Here is a 22,098-nt window from a genome sequence, read left to right on the forward strand (position 1 = left end):
TGGTGAAGGTTGTACAACCTTAAGTGTTTTTTTAGAACATACTAAAAACACTGAATTGCACATTTTAAATGGATGGATCCTAAGGAATATGAGTTATATCTCAATAAAACTGACACATTAGTAAAGGAAGCGTTTCACTGCCATGGGAAAGAGTGACCTAGCACCACCAACCACGGGGCCTGGTCACTGCACAGAAACGCAAGTCAGCGGCCTCTAGGAGACCGTGTGCTAGCTCTGAACAACTCCATGAACATACAGACACGTGCCCCCAGCACACTCCTGCCAAAAGGGGAAGACACCACCAGCTGAAGCCAAACAAACAAACAGACAAACTCATTGCCGTCAAGTCAGCTCCCGTTCATGGCTACCCCACGTGTTACAGAGCAGAGCAGCCCCAAAGGGTTACTTGGCTGTCATCTTTAGGGAAGCAGATCACCGGACCTTTATTCCGCAGCGCCACTGGTTGGGTTCCAATCTCCAAACTTTAGTTTAGTAGTCAAGTGCACAAAGCCTTTCAAAATAGTCATTGTCTACCCACCCACCAAATCTGACCCTCCCAAACCAACGCCACGCCAGAGGGGCCACGCAGCAGACAGCCAGGAACTCTTTATTTCGTCTCCTGCCCCGAGCAATTCCTAAACAGTGGGAGTTAAATATTTATAAAGCAGTCACTGTTTGTTTAATGTTCAGTCTGTACTTGCGAAGCCTGATGCAGGGAAATACTGCAGTGACAGCTAGTTATAAAACGCAGGGAGGCACCTCGTGTGAGGGGCACTGACAGTGACCAGGACTCAGCCCTCACCTTCTCCACTTTCGTTTTCCAGCACAGGGGCCTCCCTCCTTCTCAGTAGTATCTTAGGCTAGTAGGCGAGTCTCCTATGTTTAGTCTCCCCTTCCCAGCTCCCAGGAAATAAGACAAAATAGTCCTTTTACCGAAGATGCAGGACCCTCCTGCTCTCACTGTCCTGGGAACCGTTACTAAGATGGGGTACTTGGCGCGTGAGACATCTTCCTTCACAGAGCACACCACACATCTATTCCAATAAGAGACTGGATATCAGAGGGAGGAAATATTTTCCAAAGAGTCAATTCTGACACTCCAACTTATGGTGACCTCGTGTGTCAGAGCAGAACTGTGTTCCATAGGGTTTCAACAGCTAATTTTGGGGACGTAGTTTGCCAGGCCTTTCTTCCAAGGTACCTCTGAGTGGACTCAAACTACCAACCTTTTGGTTAGCAACTGAGCATGTTACTGTTTACACCACCCGGGGAGGCTCTCCCTCCACACAGAAAGGGGATCTCCAAACAAGGGCAGTGAGAGGCACACACGTAGGCTAGGAAAACTTGCTGCAATCAAAACACGAACCAATGTCCTCATCTTCATCTACGCATGTTGGGGGTCAAGCTCCATTCTGAACACTTTACATTAAGGGAGGGAGAAGTTAAGGACTCAAATGCTTGGAGCTCAGCTCAGGGACATCACCTCCTGGCCTGATTATGTGACATTAACCCACTCTGCCTCAGCTTCCTCCACTGTAAAACATGCTTATAGGTCCCAGCTATCTCACAGGGTTATTGACAAGGATTAAATGGGATGGTACTTTAAAGCCCCCAGCACCGTGTAGCTATTATTGTTACAACTATAAAAGTGATTGCCCCCACTTGCTTCTGATTCCCAGCTCTACCCCTCATTTGCCTGTGACCTTGAGTGATTCCCATCACTTGTCCTAGCCTCCTCAGGGGCCTAACCCGTACAAACCCGTACAAAGTCGAATCAATTCTGACTGATAGCGACCCTACAGGACCCTACAGGGCAGAGTAGAACTGCCCCATAGAGTTTCCAGGGAGCAACTGGTGGATTTGCACTGGTAACCTTTTGGTTAGCAGCCGAGTTCTCAGCCACTGCGCCACCAGGGGTCCAGTCAGAGTAAATGAGATAAGGCAAGGAAATGTTCTTTGTCAGGGCAGTGACCGTTACGGTAAACTGCGGGGTGGCGGGATGACCTCTATTGTTTCCCCAGATCCAGCTCCTGGACCCTCTGAAAGCAGCTAACGCGCAGGGATCCCAGTGCCTATTGCCTCCGGTAACAGCTAACAGTGCTGCCAGAACTCCCAAACCTCCTTCCCCATTCATGCTGGGAATTCCCACCCATCCTGTTTTCTCCAGGTTGGTCTAGAAGTCCAGGCAGAGGAAAGGCGGACCTGTATCCTAAATCGGGAGGCAAGGAGGCCCTGTCCCAGCATGCCAGGATCTCTGCTAAACCTACTGCCCCGCCCTTCCTCCCACTGTATGGGGCAGCACTGAGCCAGGGACAAGGATAGATTCCATGGGGAAATCCCTGATGCATGCAGCCACCCAAGTAAGGGGTGGCTCAGGAAGCTGCAGAGATGGCATGGAAGAGAAATCTAGGCAGGGAGAATGGCAGGAGCAAAAAACCTAACCCGTAACCGTCTGTCATCGAGTCAGTTCCGACCCATCATGATCCTACAGGACAGAGTAGAACTGCCCCATAGGGTTTCCAAGGCTGTAATCTTCATGAAAGCAGACTGCCACATCTTTCTCCTTTGGAGCAGCTCGTGGGTTCGAACCGCCAAACTTTCCATTAGTGGCCAAGCACTTAACCACTGCGCCATACCAGGGCTCCTTAGCAAAACCCTGGGGTTGTGAAACTGCATGGTAGGCACAGAAACCTGGAGTTGAGGAGGACCTGGTTACCCCAGAAAAACAGCCACTCAGAGTGAATCCACCTAAAATCCAGCCCAGACATTCCAAGTGTGTTTGGGAGCAGGAAAAGAGTGTGGGCTCAGGACTTTATCTTGAAGACACAAACTGCCACCACCTGCCGATTCCCCGTTCTACCCCTCATGTCACTGTCCTAGCCCTGCTGGGGGGGGGCCCTTTATCTTAAAAAAAGAAACAAAGAATTATGGAAAGAAAGGTTTTCTGTCTTACACTTAAATTTGAAGCTGTCACCTGAAATGAGACTCTAATTGTTCGGTGAAACAAAAAAAAATGGATCTAACGCCAAGGTTTTTCTTAGTATCCGTTTTCTCACAAAATATAAGCTTCTCATCCTTCACTTCTCATCATAAAAGGGTCATTTGGCAAAAGACCCTTCAGAGCTTTGTTAGCGTTCCCAAGGTATCTCTGATTTATTTCAAATCGTTTTTTATTTCAAATCGTTTTCTTTGAATTTGCCTAGAAGGCCACCATCATTTGTTTTCTTCGCCCAGGTTCACTGGTCTGATTCGCCAGAGCCCAGCAAGCCTCCAGGCTCCACCCAAAGTGTCCAGGTCCCTCCCTGCTGTATCTCTCCCAAAAGAGCGATCACCATCAGACATACTCATCTTTGCTCCCTTTACAATTTGCTTTACCACCACTCATCTGTCAGTCTGTCCTACCGTGGTGCCTTGCGTGTTGCTGTGATGCTGGAAGCTATGCTACCGGTATTTTAAATACCAGCAGGGTCACCCGTGGTGGAGAGGTTTCAGCAGAGCTTCCAGACTTTACTAGGAAGAAAGGCCTGGTGATTTACTTCCAAAAATCAGCCAATGAGAACTCTACGGATCACAACAGAATACTGTCCGACACAGTGCTGCAAGATGAGTCCCCTTGGTTGGAAGGCACGCAAAATTCACAGTGGCTGCTTGAGCATACCAACGATCTTGAAGATGACGTAGGACCGGGCAATGTTTTATCCTGTTGTCTGTGGGGTTGCCATGAGTCAGAGCTGACTAGACAGCAACTAACAGCAATATCTCCCCACTCGGATATAAGCAGCAGCCCCTGGGTGATGCAAAGTGTTAAGCGCTCAACTACTAGCCAAAAGGTTGGTGGTTCAAACTCACCCAGGGCACCTCGGAACACAGGCCTGGTGATCTGTTTCTGAACAGTCTTAACCCTATAGAGCACTTCTACTCTGCACACATGGGGTTGACAGCAACTAACAACAACAGGATATGGGTCTCATAAGGGTGGGGTTTCAGTCTACTCTGCTTAACACTGGAGCCCTGGTGGTGCAGTGGTTAAGAGCTGCAGTGGCTAACCAAAAGGTCGGCAGTTCAGATTCACCAACTGCTCCTTCGAAACCCTACAGGGCAGTTCTACTCTGTCCTATAGGGTCACTATGAATCAGAATCGACTCAACGCCAACAAGTTGTTTTTTCAGGTTGGTCAACACTTGCTATATCCTAAGCACCTGGTCAGTGCGTGCACACAGTAGGTGGTCAGTAAATGTGTGTGACTCAGGCCACCCTCTCACAGCACCTTCGTGCTGGAAACTGTCAGAAACCCCTGCAGGAAAACTGCAAGGTGGCCAAGAGCTGCGATTTCTGGCAACTGGTCTGCCTCAGGAAGAGCAAGCCCAGTCACTCACCCACCCCAACACTGTCACTTAACTGAAAAGGTGGACAATCATAAAAAGGACGTGCACTTACGTATTTTATTAGTCGCAGTCTATTAGCCAACTGAAAGATAGGACCAAAGACGTTTTTTTGGTCCACTGATGGGGGATGTAAATTACCTTTCTTGCAAAATCCACACTCATCACTCAACATTCACAATTTCCAAGTTTAATTTCTTTCCAGTTGTGCAAAAGTTAGTCTCCTACAAAGCACAAGGAATAGACTACTTGCAGAGTTTTACACTTTTTCCCTGTTTTTTTAAAGCTGTCTTGCTCCTAAGTTATTCAGTGATGGACTCCCAGGGCAGTACAACTGGTTAACGGGACTGGCTGCTAACCCAAAGGCTGGGTAGTTCAAGTCCACCCAGAGGCACCTTGGAAGAAAGGCTTGGTGATCTAATTTCAAAAAAATCTGCCATTGAAAACGCTATGGAGCACAGTTCTACTCTGACACATACGAAGTCAGCATGAGTTGGGGTCAACTTGACAGGAACTGGTTTGGTTAACTCAGTGACAACTTCTCAACAAATAAACATTATCCATTCTTTCCAAAATATTAAACTTAGTCTTCATGGAACATCTCTCTTTTTTCACTCAGTGTTGATCAGATTATGTGAGATTTAATTATCAACACAACTAACTTTTGGCAAGCATACAAATCGACTGGAGTTAGCATGCCTAGCACGCCTTCCGGGGTCACCAATATCAACAGCTAGCACTTAGCGAGTGTTACCCAGGTGCCAGGAAACACTGCTGTAGGCCTTCACCTGCATTGATGCGTCTATTTTTCATAATCACCCTAAAAGGTATGTACTACTATTAGTCTGGTTTTACAAATGAAGCACACAGGCACAGAGGTTAATTAACTTGCCAAGGTCACACAGCTAGTAAGGGACAGAACAAAGTTTTGAACCCAGATAACTGGACTTCTGAGTGGTCCACCAGTGCTGAGCCTTTGGTGGTGAGGCTTGGGCTTCAGTTAGTTGCTTTACAAAGGGAATGGGCAGCACCAGTTAATCCAATGAGTGAGCTAGGTGGAGATTAGTTAAGAGTTCTGTGATTCTTAGCACTGGATGGACAGATGTTTACAGCATCTGGCCGGCAGTAAGTGATTATCATGAGATGGGGGCAGGCGGGAAGTTAGCAGTGAGTTTATCAGTGCAGAGGTGCATGTTATGAAGCCTTTTATGTGCCCGGGCCGTCTTGTATCTGTCGGGACACAGATAGGGATGAAGGTTAAGCTGCTAGTTCGAGGACGGCAAAGGTGAGCTGGGAGAAGCGTTGAAGGCTAGAGGTGTCAGGCTAAGGGTCTGAATTTAACCCAGTCTGCACGTGAAAGCTGGATGATGAAAATGGAAGACTGAAGAACTGATGCATTCCAACCGTGGGGCTGCTGAAGGATACCGAATATACAGTGGACTGCCCAAAGAATGGTCGTAGTAGAAATAAAACCAGAATGTTCCTCAGAAGCAAGGAAGGCGAGACTTGGGCTTGCTTACTTTGGAAATGTCATCAGGAATGACCAATCACTAGAAATGGACATCATATTTGGTAAAGTGGAGGGTCACCAAAAACAAGGGAAACTCTCCATGAGATGGATTGACCCAATAGCCACAACAGGACCAGGCAACATTTTGTTCTGTTATACGTAAGGTGACCACAAGGCAGAGCCGACTCCACTGCAACTAACCACAACAGGTGCTCGAACATATTCAGCAAGTGGGTGGAGATGTACCTGCCTGCTGCAGCCTCCTGGCAAGCGGGGTGGGGCTCAGGGAGAGGCCAGGCTGTTGGCAGACAGGCGCAGCAGGAGGACATGGGATGGCGGCCCCAGAGCTGTGGCCCTTCCTCCCACTGTCTGATCTTCCCTGAGTCCCCAGGACGCCCACACTGTTAAGCCTGGAAAGGTCAAGCCACACTTCTAAGAGGTGCAGCCCAGAGACACCTCCCACCACTCTGCCACACCTCCTGACTGCCTTCAGGGAGTGCCCGTTCTAGCACAGCACCTGCCTGAGCAGGAACCAGTCAGCTCTCCTAGGCGGAGCAGGGATGAGGTGGCCCATCTCCGGGCTCGCAGTCCAAAGCCCTCTCCCCTGCCCCGTGCCACAGTCTGTGAGTGAGTCTGGGTGATGCCTGCCCAGGGGAGGGGGCAGGACCTCAGTTTAGGACACTCCTCAGCCTGGAGGACAAGTGTGAAAACAATATGCACAATTTACCAAAGGGGGAGAAGTGCTCCTGCTCTGAAATCCCCCCTGAAGCCCAGATAAGCTGATACAGTGCTGCTAAATAAACAACTTTCCAGAGGAGCGGGATTAAGAAGAGGAAACCGTTTTGTTACCTGAATCTCTTCCATGTGGTAAAAGGGCCACCTCCCAGTTTCTTGAAATAATTCATCATGAAAGAGGAATGGAGGGATCCTTTGGCTCCTCAGCCTACTTATAAAAAAAAAAAAAAAAAAAGATGCTGTGCTAGAATGGGCTTCCCCTGAAGGCAGCCAGGAAGTGCCCCAAAGCAGTGGGAGGTGGCTTTAAAAAGGAGACAGACAAAAGCCACCTGAGGCTTCGCTTAGTGGAGAGTGGCTTCTATAGCCAGATGAGAGGCAGCCCCTTCATGCTCCACAAGCTTAGCAGAAGGGGGGGCTGTTGCAGCCCCTGGGGCCCCACAGTGGTCACATCATGAGGAAGGCACGGCCCATGGGCACCCCAGTGTCCTGTGAGCCAGGCTGCAGGCCCTATAGTATTTTATTCAACTTAGTCCCTATAATGAAGTCCCTGGGTGGTGCAACGGGTTAAGACACTGAGCTGCTAAATGAAAGGCTGGAGAATCCGGTCCACTCAGAGGGGCCTTAGAAGAACTCCTGGTGATCCACTTCCCAGAAGTCCATGGAAAACCCTACGGTACGCAGCTCTGCTCTGACATACACGGCGCTGTCATGAGTCAGAACTGACTCAGTGGCAACCGGTGTAAGGTACAATCCTTAAAACGGTGCTCACGAGCTGGGGAAACAGGGTTCAGGGTGGTTATGATACATGGCCAACGCCATTCAGCTAGTTAAGTGATTAAAGCCAATGGGAAAGAAGACTCAAAGGAAGTGGCATCTGCCTTCACCAACCTGAAAGAGGTCATTTGCAGGAGGGGATCATTTCTTCAGAAGGGTCCCAAGGATCAGAAACCAGAGGGCAGGGAAAAAGCGCCCACAGCTCAGGTTTTGATTCTGCAGAAGGAAGAACATTCGAATTGTCGACACCGTCTTCTGATGGTAGTCAGTGCCCCATTTGTGAAGATATTCAAGGGCTCATTGGACAGACACGTGGACAGGTTGCTACAACTGGGGATTCAACTTATCTTGTGGGTGGCTGGACAGGACCGCAGCAGGGATTCCATGAAGGAGTCAGGTCTGAAACACTGGGTCTCTGCATTACGGATGCACATGGAGAAGGTGGTACAACCTAGCATGTTTCAGAGACTCTAGTAACCTACCCTAACTCTTGGTTCATTCACACACACACACTTGCTCTCTCTACAAAGGTTGATGAGCCACACATGGGTGGTATAAGCAAAGACTCCTTTCTTCATCCTGCCACCTGCCAGTCATTTATGAAGGACCTATCTGAGCCAGGAGTCCCTGGGTGGGTACAAATGGTTAAAGAGTTGGCTGCTAATTGAAAAGATTGGTGGTTCAAGTCCACCCAGAGGCACCTAGGAAGAAAGGTGATTTACTTCCAAAAAACCAGCCACTGAAAACCCTATGGGGATTCAACTATCTCCCTGTGGAGCACAATCCTACTGACACACATGGGGTTGCCATGAGTCAGAATCAACTCAACAGCAACCAGTACTACGGGCCAGGAACTGTATGGAGAATGTGGACACATCCTGCAACCTTCCCCCCCGCACCCCTGCCCCTGCATCCCAGTCCTCTGGTGAGTACGGCACAATGGGTCAAGTTCGGCAACTAGGAACAGAAGCCAGTGACCATTCTAAGGACCTCCTGGACTCGGTGTGTAAGACCCATTGTGAAGGTTTTAACAATAGTTGGCAGTAGTGTTATTCCCACTGACAAATGAGGACAGAGACTCAGAGAGGTTAAATGACTCGCTATGTCTACTCAGTGAGTTAGTGGAGTGGCCCGCCTTCGAATTCACCCAGTTCTGCCCAACCACAAAGGTCAAATTCTTTCCACGGCACCGCCTGGGGTTGGGGTACACAATGGGATATCAAGGGGAGCCCCTCCCTCCACCAGGAAAGTTGTAAGTTGCCTCTGCTCTTTCTACCCCTCCATCCATAGCCTTCAAGAGTCATGCCGTTTATATTTTCCCACTGGCCCAATCAGATGCCTGTGGCGCTGCCTGCCCCATACATGCTAGAGAAGGGCAAGGCTTTGATAGCACAGATGAAAGGCAGTGCTGCCGTGGGTATGAGGTCCGGACAAATGTCAACTGCTTTCATCAGGAAAAGCCAAAATTACCCACTCTTGCAGTCTTTCATCTCTGCAGGGCAAGCTGAGCCTGCTTATTAGAAAGCTGCCTTGTCCGCAACCTCACTTGCGGGGGATGGGCTGAGGGACAAACACCAGTGTCACCCTCAGAGTCACTGCACCGCTCACTCCGCAGGGGCGGCCGAGCCTGTCGGAAACCCAGGCTCTGCTATGCCATTTTGCCATGGGACGCTGACTAACTGGACAGAGGGAAGGTCTGGCCAGGCCAGCCGCCGCCACCACACAGGGAGGGCTCGGCCAAGAAACTGCTGGCCCTCCAAGCCACGCTGTGCCTCCCACACAGCCTGCCGCTCCCGGAAACAGAGGTCTGGTTCCACAAACATCGATGTACAGCAGGGCTGACCGGCCCCTCTGTTTCTCCTGTCTTTCTTTCTCTTTTTCTGCAGCAAAGCCGGCAATTGAGAACTCCACATCACAGATTCCTGTGGCTAAATGGGGCCTTTTGAGGTCATTGACGCCGCTCCCCTGCATCAAGACGAGCCTGAATCATCGGAGAAAGCAGGCCAGAATCCTCACTAAAGGATTTTAAAAACAGATTTGCTGGCTTCCTCTGCTGCTTTCAGAGCAGCCTGCACTTTTCTGAAATACAGCACTCGTTACATTCCATTTTACTTTTATATTCCAGTACCTGTCTCCCATCCGAGACTGTGAGTAGGTGTTCTTCTCTGTATCATCAAAACTTAGCATAAGGCCTGGCCCAGAGGGACTGGTGAGTGAAGATGGATGGATGGATAGATATACACTGGTGGGTGGATAGGTGGGTGGGCGGGTAGATGGATGGATGAGTGGGTAGATGGATGGGTGGATGGATGGCTAGGTGGGTAAGTGAGTGGGTGAATGAATGAGTGGGTAGATAGATGGGTGAGTAGACGAATGGAGGGACAGGCAGAGAGGGGGCAAGTGAGACAAAAATGGTTGCAACTAGAGGCTGTCAAACACACCCACACTAGACTGCCAGAATCATGGAAATTTCAGGCCAAAGGGGACTTGAGAGATCCTCTAAGTCTTACCCCGACTCATTGTTTTAGAGATGAGAAAACTGGACTTGGACATGAGCTGCCTTGTCCAAAGTCACATGGCTGGCGGTGAGAGAATCTGCAGTAACACGTAGACCTTTCAGCGGCCTCAATCAGGGTCTCAAAATGACAATCCACCCAACTATCAGAACCACAATGATGCTCTCTGGCCCCTGACTTGTGCCCGGAAAAGCACGGCCTCTGACTTCTGACCCATAACTCTTGAGCTCAGTGCTCTTGAGACTAATGGGACCAAGACAAAGAGCACAGGCGGAAGGGATGCAGGTCTCCCCCCAAGCTTACGGCGACAGCCCCACAACTTCCCACCAGGAATGCCAGTCCTGTCTGCTTCTGCCCTAGGTCACACACCTCATTAGGGAGGGGGGTCGAAGCTGAGCATCTTCATCTTCGTCTGTCCTGTCTTCCTGCAGCAATTCCTGCTATGAAAGAAAAGGTAGCCAAAATCACCCAGAGAACAGAAGGAAATCCCCCATCTCCCGCTTGGTTATAAACAATGCAGAGAAAGCAGTCGATGGCAATTTCCTGAGAGTTTACTATATACACGGTCCTGGGCTAAGTGCTTGCAAGCGCATTTTAAAAAACCAGTTGCCAAGTCAGCACAACTGGACGAAACCAAAAGCTAAGAAGTTTCCTGAACACAAGCAGACACTTCAAGGGACAGAGTAGCAGGGGCAGGAGTCTGCAGACCATGGTTTCAGTGGACATCTAGGTCAACTGGCATAATGCATTAAGAAAACATCCTGCATCCCACTTTGGTGAGTGGCGTCCGGGATCTTAAAAGCTAGCAAGCAGCCATCTAAGATGCATCAATTGGTTTCAACCCACCTGGAACAAAGGAGAATGAAGAACACCAAGGACACAAGGAAAATATGTGCCCAAGAGACGGAAGGGGCCACGTAAGCCAAAGACTCCATCAGCCTGAGACCTGAAGAACTAGATGGTGCCCAGCTACCACCAATGACTGCCCTGACAGGGAACACAACAGATAATCCCTGAGGGAGCAGGAGAAAGTGGGATGCAGAACTCAAATTCTAGTAAAAAGACCAGACTTAATAGTCAGACTGAGACTGGAGGAACACCAGAAGTCATGGTCCCTGGACTCTCTGTTAGCCCAAAACTAAAACCATTCCCTAAGCCAACTCTTCAGACAAAGATTAGACTGAACTATAAGACAGAAAATGATACTGGTGAACAGTGTGCTTCTTAGCTCAAGTAGACCCATGAGACTATGTGGGCAGCTCCTGTCTGGAGGCGAGATGAGAAGGCAGCAGGGGACAGGAGCTGGTTGAATGGACATGGGAAATACAGGGTGGAGAGAAAGAGTGTGCTGTCACATTGTAGGGAGAGCAACTAGGGTCATATAACAGCGTGTATAAGATTTTGTATGAGAAACTGACTTGAACTGTAAACTTTCACTTAAAGCACAATAAAAAAATATTTAAAAAACCCAGCTGCCAGTGAGTTGACTCCCACTTATGGTGACCACATTTGTGTCAGGGCACAGTTGTGTACCACAGGGTTTTCAATAGCTGATTTTTCAGGAGTAGATCACCAGGTCTTTTTCCTGAGGTGCCTCTGGTAGACTTGAACCTCTAACTTTTCAGATAGCAGCCAAGCACGTTAACTGCTTACACCATCCAGGAACTCCTGCAAAGGACGTTAAGAAGTCTAAATCCCTGACCAAGCCCACACTCAGGTCTGCCTACTGCTTATTCAGTCAACCTTTCCTGCAACAAATCAGCCTGGCAAGCTCTGTGCTAGATTTTGGAGTTTGAGCCTGTTCTCTGCTGAGCACGCAAGAAGCTTGAACTTGATTCAAGGAGGGACATCTAACATCAGTCATCGTCACTGTTACTCATGTCCAAGAGGTGTCTTTCCATTCTCCAAGCACTTGCTCAGACACGGATGTAATTAATCCTTACAATGACCCTTGGAGAAGATATCACAGCAGTGTTGGCGCTCTTCCATTGCACATTTAGGAAAACTGAGTCTCAGGGTTTAAGAGACACATCCGTGATCACACAGTTAGACAATGACTCAAACTCTTGTCTTTTGTTTCCTTTAGGCCACAAATTTTTGTCTCCCTAAGAGTGGCACGCGAGGAGTCAGGGATGGGAAAAGATCTCTATAGGCTGGATGGCCAAGGAAGGCCTTGCAGGGGACATGGAACACGGGCAGCAGTTCAGAGGACTGGGATACGTGGCGGTAAGTGGCAGGCGTCTCAGAGAGGCCTGAGGGCCGAGCTCCCCAGGGCTGGGGCGACACCTGACACAAGCCAAGAGTCTTAAGTCAAACCAAAGTCTTCTGTGTTGAGGAGGAAGAGGAGTATAGCAAAGTGATCGGAAGCAGGTGTCTCAGAGTCAGACCCTGGTTTCCCACCTGTCTCTGCCACTACAAACTATGTGCCTTGACTCAGCCTCTGTCTTCTCATCTGTAAAATGGAAATGATGGGCCTGTTCTATCTTTGCCTGATTCAACAGGATTAAGTGCTGGAGATGGTGCCTGGTATGAACTAGGTGCTCCAGATACCCTCTTTTTACGTAAGGGGACCTGCAATATCAGCGCCGTGTTTTTTGTTTTTTGGGGTTTTTTTTTTGTTTGTTTTCGAGGAGAAATTCACATAACAAAATTAACTACTGAAAGTGAACTATCCAGGGCATCTGGTGCGCTTGCAACGCGGTGCAGCCACTACCTCTGTCTAGTTCCAAATGTTCTCATCGCCCCAAAAGTAAACCTGGTATTGCATAAGCAGTTGCTTCCCATCTTCCCCTCCCTCCTGCCCCTGGCAACTACCAATCTATTTTCTGTTTCTACAGATTTACCAAGGTGCCCTGGTGGCACAGTGGTTAAGCGCTTGACTACTAACCAAAAGGGTAGTGGTTTGAACCCACAAATCACCTCTGTGGGAGAAAGATGTGGCAGTCTGCTTCTGTAAAAATTACAGCCTTAGAAACCCTATGGGGCAGTTCTACTCTGTCCTATAAAGTCACTATGAGATGGACTCGACTTGATGGCAACAGGTATGGATTTGCTTATTTTGGATATTTCACATAAACAGAGTCACACAATATCTGATCTTTTTTTTGTTGTTAACTTCTGCCACTCTGCATGTTTTCAAGGTTCACCAGCATTGTAACATGTATCAAAATTTCATTCCTTTCTATGGCTGAAGAGTATTCCACCGTGTGTATATACCACAAGCTGCTTATCCATTCACCCGCTGGTAGACATTTAGATGGCTTCCTTCCTTTGGCTATTAAATCTCCTATGAACATTTGTGTAGAGCTTTTTGGTGAACATGTGTTTTCAATTCTTTGGGGTAAATACTACTTGTGGACTTGCTGGGTCATATGGTAATTCTATGTTTAACCCTTTGAGGAACTACCAGACCATCTTCCACAGCAGCTGCACCATTTTACATTCTCACCAACAATGGATGAGGGTTCCAACGCTTGTTATTTTCCATATATCTTAAGACAGTCATTCTCATGGATGTCAAGTCCTGGTTTTGATTTGCATTTCCCTGATGACTAATGATGCTGAGCGGCCTTTCATGTGCTTTTTGACCACCTGTCTATCATCTTTGGAGGACTGTCTCTTCAAGTCCTTCGCCCGCTTTTTGTTTTTAATCGGGCTGTCTGATTTTTTGTTGTTGGGTCCCCTGCTCATTTGGAACAAGGGTGTGGCAAACTCATTGGCTACTTCAAGAACATTCACTTGGTGGTGACAGGCACCAGGGATTGCCAGGGCTTGGTGTGGGATGCTGGGCTGTGGCATCCTGCTTTAAGAACATTCACTTGGTGGTGACAGGCACCAGGGATGGCCAGGGGTTGGTGTGGGAGGCTGAGCTGTGGGATCCTGCTTTAAGAACATTCACTTGGTGGTGACAAGCACCAGGGATGGCCAGGGGTTGGTGTGGGAGGCTGGGCTGTGGGGTCCTGCTTTAAGAACATTCACTTGGTGGTGACAAGCACCAGGGATGGCCAGGGGTTGGTGTGGGAGGCTGGGCTGTGGGGTCCTGCTTTAAGAACATTCACTTGGTGGTGACAAGCACCAGGGATGGCCAGGGGTTGGTGTGGGAGGCTGGGCTGTGGGGTCCTGCTTTAAGAACATTCACTTGGTGGTGACAGGTGCCAGGGATGGCCAGGGGTTGGTGTGGGAGGCTGGGCTGTGGGGTCCTGCTTTAAGAACATTCACTTGGTGGTGACAAGCACCAGGGATGGCCAGAGGTTGGTGTGGGAGGCTGAGCTGTGGGGTCCTGCTTTAAGAACATTCACTTGGTGGTGACAAGCACCAGGGATGGCCAGGGGTTGGTGTGGGAGGCAGGGCTGTGGGGTCCTGCTTTAAGAACATTCACTTGGTGGTGACAGGTGCCAAGGATGGCCAGGGGTTGGTGTGGGAGGCTGGGCTGTGGGGTCCTGCCGGCAGGTCCAGAGTGGATACAGAGCCCTGTGTGCAACCACAAACTCCTTACAGGGACAGGCTGCCAGAGGCTCTGCAGGCCGTGGGGAGAGCAGTGAACATGACTCCTTCCAGCGGGCTGCTGTCTTAGTGTCTCACCACTACTGTAACAGAAGTACCACTTAAGGGTGGCTTTAATGAACAGAAATTTATTTTCTCATAGTTTAGGACACTAGAAGTCCAAATTCAGGGTGCCAGCTCTAGGGGAAGGCTCTCTGTGTCCGTTCTGAGGGAAAATCCTTGCCTCCTTCAGCTTCTGCTCCATGTTTCTTGGTGATCTTCAGGTGGCCTGTATCTTCCTCTCAGTCTGCGCTCCTTCTCTGCTCCTACTTTGCTCTTTTTACATCTCAGAGGTGACTGGCTTAAAACACAGCCTACACTGAGATAGCCTCGTTAACATAACAAAGAAAATCCTATTTCCAACTGGCATTACATCCACAAGTATAGGGGTTTAGGCTTTATAATACATACACGATTCAATCCATCATAGCTGGGAAATGGGACCTGTCAGGAAGGACAGAGGCAGTGGAGAGAAGGAAAGACAATGATAACTCAATACCATCTTAGAGTGTCTTTCTAGGTAGGGAAGTTGGAAGAATCTGGTGACCAGCTGTTTGTCATTCCACTGCAGATAGAGAGGAGGAAATGGGCACAGCAGGGGAGAGGGCAGGCCTCACAAAAGAAAGTGTTTCCAGACTGAGAGCTTTATGAGGCCTGAACCCAAAAGAAGTTGCCAACACGTGGTGTGGCACCCTGACCACCCATGGGCAGATGGGATTCAGCAGGGTCTCAGCCTTACCTGGCCATCTGCCATCAATCCCCCTTCTTCCCCAAAGAGCCGAGGGTCACAGACCCAGCACTGACCTTGGAAGTCCCTGGCTTCCCAACACAGAATGACACACACTGGGCCTAGTTCATTGGACATTTGGGTTTCAGGGCACAGCAGGTGCAGAGGGAATCCTGGTTTAAATGCCAGGTGCAGTGGGTTAATATAAGGAGGACCCCACCCGCACCTGGAGTTGACAGCTGACAGGGAGGATGGCAGGGGAATCACCCCTTGCAGGGAAAGCACAGGCACTATGGGGCCACCTGGGCAGAAAGGCTGCTGGGACCAGGTCACATGTCGTGAGCTGAGCTGAGAAGTTAACAAGAAAGGAGGAGAGGCTAGAGAAGTGGATATAAGACCGACTCTATATTTGGGGGTTGGCAAACCTGAGTTCTAGCGCCACAATTTACAATTGGTCAAATTCTGGCAAATTCCTTAACAGCTCAGGGCCCTTCTTTGCTCATTGGGGATAGTAAAACTTTCCCATTAGGGTGGATGTAGAATAACAATAGAACAACATGGGTGGAAGAATCTGCCTGCAGAAGATGGTTTGCCCTCGGATTAAAGGAGTACTGTGAGCAGCAGAGTGCACCTGGGATCAAATCCACTCCACCACCTGCTTGCTAAGACTACGCACCTCCTCTAAGCCTCAGTTTCCTCATCTGTAAAATGGGAATGGTGACAATACACCTACTCTGTAGGGTCACTGGGTGCATGCCATGAGTTAACACATGTAAACCATTCAGAAGATGCCTAGGAAGTACTCAGAAATTTACTTAGATATTATTGTTATACGTCCATGAGTTGCAAATTGACTCGACAGCACCTAACAACAACAACAAACCTTTATTCTCCTCCCTTAGCCCTCTATGTGTTTAACCAGTTCCCCTAGAGCCGACTGGGACTGACGGCAACCCATGTGCATCGGAGTAGAACTGTGTTCCACAAGGTTTCCAATGGCTAATTTTTCAGAAGTAGATTGCCAGGCCTTTCTTCTAAGGTGCCTCTGGGTGAATTCGAACCTCCAACCTTTTGGTTAGCAGCCCAGCACGTTAACCATTTGTGCTACCCAGGGACTCCTCTGTATGTTTAGTACAGATTTATGCAGAGTGAATAGAATGCCGGCTCCAAAGGCCTGCTCACATAGTTTTAAAGTACGTAGGATCTGAGGAAACCAAAGCTTAGCTGGGAGAAGTCAAAGGATCACATAATAAGGAGAACTCAGATGCAGGTCTCCTGAAAAGCCAGTTACTCCCCTGCCCCTTCCCCATCCGCCAGCTTCCCCACACTGAACCGCACCCATTCTTTATCCATTACTAAACAACCACCACCCGTAAAGCTGCGGTGAGGTTCAGTTAAAACAGTTTACGGACAGTAAGGCTGCTCTTTCTGTCTTCCCATAAGATAAGAGGAGTCTGAGGCCTAAGGGCACCAGGACGTCCCAGGCAGCACTGACATCTGGTCACAGCAGAGAGCTCTTCTTTTCTACATGGCACCCCAAGAAGCAGAGAGCATGGCAAGTGGGGCAAGCATATGACTCCACACACATGGGGTGAAGCCCTAGTTCTACTGCTGTGCCTTTGGGTGAGTTCCTGGACCTCCCTGGCCTCAGTTTCTTCATCCATAAAATGGAAAAATACGCAGGGGTTGAAGTGATGATAAGAAATAAGGAGCCATGCGCAGCGTCAGACACACAGGAGTTTGTAAACTACTACTTTTTAAAACACAAGAGGGAAAATGCATGCAGACTCCCACGGGCTTTCCTGCTCCTCTGTGGCTGTGTGTCCTCCTCTGGGACCTCCAGCCCTCTTTCGCAGGGCTGGGAGTGCTCAGCTGCTGTCATTTACAGCTCGCAAAGGCTCTGCAAAGGAGCCCTGGCGGCACAATGGTTAAGCACTCGATTAGGCTGCTAAATGAGAGGTCAGCAGTTCAAAACCACCAGCGGCTCCACGGGAGAAAAGACCTGGTGATCTGCTCCTGTAATGATTACAGCCTAGGAAACCTTACGGGGCAATTCTATTTTGTCCTCTAGGGTGGGTCACTACAAGCCAGAATTGACTCCACAGCACCCAAAAAGAGAGGCTTTGCAAGGCCAGCCAGGTTAACCTCTAGGCGGTAGGGTCAGCGGCCACTCGGGCTCTGTTTTGTGGGTCTCAAAAATGCACTCAGGGGCCCTCCCAGCGCACACTCCTGGGTCCAGCTCCCAACACAAAGATGGCTGGATCAACTCCACAGATACAGGCTCCTTCAAGCACAGCCCAGAACAAAGGAGCACAGCCGTCAACAGGGGGAAGACCTTAGCAGAGGCTATAAACAAAAGGGGAGGTCGGCCATCTACCGGAATTCGTCCAGCCTGCCCAGTTCAGAGCAGGCAGGAGAGGGGACGGCTGTCCATGGCCCCAGCTTGCCCTGGACTATGAGCACCCGAACTCAATGCTGTCAAGTCCAACTCATAGTGACTCTACAGAACAGAGCAGAGCTGCCCCATTGGGTTTCCAAGGAGCAGTTGGCAAATTCAAACTGCTGACCTTTTGGATAGCAGCCAAGCTTTTAACCACTGTGCCATCTGGGTTCCAGGACTCTGGACACAGGCCCTGGAATTGGCAAGTGTGGGAGGCTGCAGCAAAGTCCACGCCCCCATCCCTTCCCATGGCCCTCAACTGCGATACCTTTCTCAAGGCTTCTATATGCAAGCCTAGCACACCAATATTTTACAAAAAAATGCCTTAGCATAATTTCTATCACCCTTCAGCATACATACACACACAGAGATTCTCTTGAAGGCAGGTTAGTGCAGTGGTTAAATGCACAGGCTCTGGAGCCAGACTTCTGGGGATGGAATGCCAGCACAGTCGCTTTTAGCTGTGTGACCTCAAGCAGGGTACTTAACCTCTCTGATCCTCCATTTTTTTCATTTGTCAAATGGGGCTAATTACAGTACTCTACCTCCTAGGACTATTACAAAAAATTAATTATATAATCGATGAGGCCTAATCCACATTGCCCAGGCCTTAATAAACACTAGTTAAATGTCGGCTATAATCATTAGTTATTAACCTAAGTATTATCATAAAGAAGTCTTCACGGATGATCAACCTGATAGAGATCTGCCAGGGAAATAAGAAATTTGAGAAAAAAAAAAAAACAACCCATTGCCATTGAGTCGATTTCGACTCAGCAACCCTATCGGACACAGTAAAACTGCCGTGTATGGTTTCCAAGGAGCACCTGGTGGATCTGAACTACTAACCTTTTGGTTAGCAGCCATACCTCTTAACCACTACGCCACCAGTGTTGCCAAAAGTTGAGAAAGAAAGGGAGGAAATCAGTATTTTGTCGGCCTCCTCCCCACATGACCACTTCAGCTCAGGATCTCACATCTGCCACTCTTAGGAGATACTCTTATCCCAGGTTTTGGATGAAGATACCGACGCTCAGAGAGGCCCAGCCAGTCCACAGCTGGTAAATCTGCCAAGGAACAAAAATGAGCTGCTGAAACGTCACCTTCTCGTGCACGTTTTGATCACCCCATGCCTTTCATGAACACCCCACTCCCAGCCACCATCACACCTGTGTCTCCTGCCAGCTACCCTTACCCTGTATGACTGCCAGAGACCCAAGTCCTTTGTGGGCCCTGCTAAAGAGTCCACCACCTCTGCTCCTACAGCCCCACATTAGCAGAGCTGACCTCACGGGAGATGTGCACTGAGATCCTGCCCTGTACCCCACTCTAGGCACCTTAGCGCTGGTCCCCCCCATGCGCAGCCTCTGTCCCACCTGTTAGAAGAACCGCCTTCCCCCCTGGTGCTGCACGCACCAAATGTTGGCCCTGTGAGGCCACTGTCGATTCTGACTCACAGCAAGTCCGCGTGACAGAGCAGAACGCCCCATAGGGTTTTCTTGGCTGTGATCTTTACAGGAACAGATTGCCAGGTCTTTCTCCTGCAGAGATGTTGGATGGGTTCCAACCTCCAACCTTTCAGTTAGCAGCCTAGTGCTTAACCGTTGGGCTACCAGGGCTCCTTCTGCAAGGACCTAGAGATTTCGTGTACAATGTGAAAAGAAAAATGGCGTGCAGCGCCCTCCTTCCACAAGCTTCAAAGTCCTTCTGCCGAACATTTCCCCACAAGCCTCCACTGCAATGGGCTGGTCACTACCTCCCTGGAGTCCTGGGTCCCTCTTGACCACTGCCCAGTGTTGCCTGCCCAGCTTTCAACACGTCAGCTTTCCCACTTCATGCCTGCTCAGTGCCTCACTGACTGTCCTGCCCACAGAGCCAGACCAGTTCTTAAAGGCCCATTCTGTCCACTTAGCCCTTAAATGGAAAACAGGCATCCACGGTTCATCCCCCATGGAGCTCACTACCTCCTATTAAACATTACAACACTATATCATCTGGTCCTTAAAACAATCCCCTGAGAGTGTGCTGTCACATTATAGGGATAGCAACTAGGGTCACATAACCATATGTGTATAAATTTTTGTATGAGAAACTAACTTCAGCTGTAAACTGTCACCTAAACCACAATTAAAAAAAAAAAAATCCCCTGAAGTAAGCACTCTTACCACTTCCGTTTTGCTGCTGGGGAAACTGAGGCTCAGAAAAACAACTTGTACAGGATCACATGCTAGTACATGTGACAAAGTCACGATTCAAACCCAGGCTGTCTAACTCAAGCTCACCTTAAAGACGCATTTATGCAGACTTTCCTTTTGCTTCCCCTGATTAAGGGAGGTATGTCTTCCCACCAGGGGAACACTGGTGGTTCAGTGGCGCCTTTCACACTGGAGACCGGGGTTCCATTCCAGGCCAATACACCTCACGTGCAGCCAAAACCCATCTGCCAGTGGAGGCTTGCCTGTTGCTATGATGCTGAACAGGTTTCAGTGGAGCTTTCAGACTCAGACAGACTAAGAAGAAAGGCCTGGAGATCTATTCTGAAAATCAGCCAATTAAAACCCTATGGACCACAACAGTCCAATTCACAACCAATCCTGGGGATGGTGGGGGACCAGGCAGCGTTTTGTTCTGGTATGCATGGGGTTGCCATGAGTCGGGGCCAACGTGACCACAGCTGACACAGTGGTCTTCCCAGCAACCACCCTGAGAACACAGCACACATCCACTTAAATTTGCTAATTATCTGAATGGTAAACAGCAGCCAACATATAAGGGGAAAAAGAGGTCTGCCCAATTCCATTGCCTTTAACTCTGAACAGTCTTATCCAGGTCTCTTCAAAGCTCTTCATCCAGCAAACACAACTGACCGCGTATCAGGGGCTCTGGAAATACAAAGTGGGCCAAGACACGCTCCTTCCCCGGAAATGCTCACAGGCTAGCAGGAGGGACAGAGCCACCAGGGGCAGGAGCCACATCGGACAGAGCAACAAACTCCGCCAGGCAGTCAAAGGAGGCTTTGCAGACAAGCTAAGCCATAGCTGGCTTTAAAGCCCAGAGCGGTGGGGACTAGGAGAGGGACAAAGACCATAGAAATTTTTCTGCAGAAGTCACCTTGTAGGCTGTGGCTTGCTTACCCCCTCCGTGGCAGTGGTCCCAACATCTCTGGGTGGCTTTTTCACCTATACTCCAAAGAGCTTCTCCATCGGACTCCAAAATAAGCCAGGAAGCCAGCCATCCTGAGACCCAATCTCAAGACCCAAGACGATGGGAGTTTGTCAGGGAAAGTCCCACCAGGGGTTAAGAACACTAAATCAAAAGAATGGACGAATAAAAATGCTAAACTGATGATAGGGAGTCGCCCACCAAGCTGCTGGCCATCTTGAAGACCAGAATACCCAATAATAACTGTGTGCAGAAGAGTGAAATCTGGTTCTGTTTCATAGAATTGTATCACATGTCGCCTCTACATAGTACAAAAAAAAAATCAAATTCCAAAAAGATGAGGCAGCCATCAAACTCAGATGGAGAACACCATTAGCGACAGGCCGTCGCAGAATAACTGAAACAGAATTTCCTCCTTAGTCAACGGAAGGCTCAGGGATCAACTCCGTGGAGCCGGTGAATCAGCCTCTTGTTCGCCGTTTGGAGGGAGGGAAGCTCAATCAGGAAGGAGCTGGGTGTGGGTGTATCTGTCCCACTTTTCCTTTTCCTCAACCACCACCCTTCCCTTACCCCGGCCCAACCACCCCCTCCTCACAAACTCATAAAACCTGATCTCTGAAAATCCAAAATCTATGACCACCAGGATGATAACTTAGGAAACCTTGGAAATGGCTAACAGTACATGGAAAAGCAGAAACATTTTGCATTCTCTTTTTGCAGCCCAGGTTACCTGACCCAAACCTGGTCATTTGAGCCACGGTGTAATAATCCAGGAATTCATCTGCAATACAGTCACAATTGTTTGTTTTTGATGTTTTCCTTTCCCTGCCTGCCCCACGCCCTCTCCCTGATGGCTGCCAGGCCAGCGTCCCCCCCAGCAAGCCAAGAGACACAGGGAATAACTTCCTGTCATCCCCCGGCATGCCAGCCAGTGGGTTATGACTTCCGGAGATGCAGCAGGAGAATGGAGACTGTAAACGTAACAGGCCAGTATCACCTCCAATGGGTGAAGGAGTGCCCTCGGGGGGCCCCTCTTGGCCATCTGGGGCCAGAGTCCACCATTACCACAACGAGGTTTCACGTTTCTTGGGTAAGAAGCAGGCAGCCTGATGAATGTGTTCAGGAATTCCAGTAATGGTTGGAATCCCAGCTTTGTCCTTACTAGTCGGTGTCCGAGCCTCTCTGAGCTTCAGTTCACACCTATATGATGAGGATCTTATGGCATTTACCTCCTGGAGTTGTTGAGAGAATTATTTAAATTCTAGCACATAGCAATCATTCTATAAAAGGTAATAATGACACAGAGCCCC

The 22,098-nt window shown here is 49.2% G+C and overlaps 1 long non-coding RNA gene across 19 annotated transcripts in view; it reads right to left on the reverse strand.

Moving 5' to 3' along the window:
• Positions 1-22,098, reverse strand: part of LOC126058859 (uncharacterized) — a 231,464-nt gene that overhangs the window by 108,440 nt on the left and 100,926 nt on the right. Inside the window, exons 3-5 of one of the 19 annotated variants that reach the window (XR_007513313.1) lie at positions 10,287-10,354; positions 7,516-7,617; positions 6,742-6,835 (exon numbers count right to left, since the gene is read on the reverse strand). The exons of 13 other annotated variants lie outside the window; for them this stretch is intronic. This is a non-coding gene — a long non-coding RNA (uncharacterized LOC126058859). Of the gene's footprint in view, positions 1-6,741; positions 6,836-7,515; positions 7,618-10,286; positions 10,358-22,098 lie in introns of all 19 variants that reach the window. 5 more of the 19 variants (XR_007513306.1, XR_007513315.1, XR_007513309.1 and 2 more) reach the window with 5 other exon arrangements.

This window comes from Elephas maximus, chromosome 15, assembly GCF_024166365.1.
Source record: "Elephas maximus indicus isolate mEleMax1 chromosome 15, mEleMax1 primary haplotype, whole genome shotgun sequence".
NCBI classification, from domain to species: domain Eukaryota; kingdom Metazoa; phylum Chordata; class Mammalia; order Proboscidea; family Elephantidae; genus Elephas; species Elephas maximus.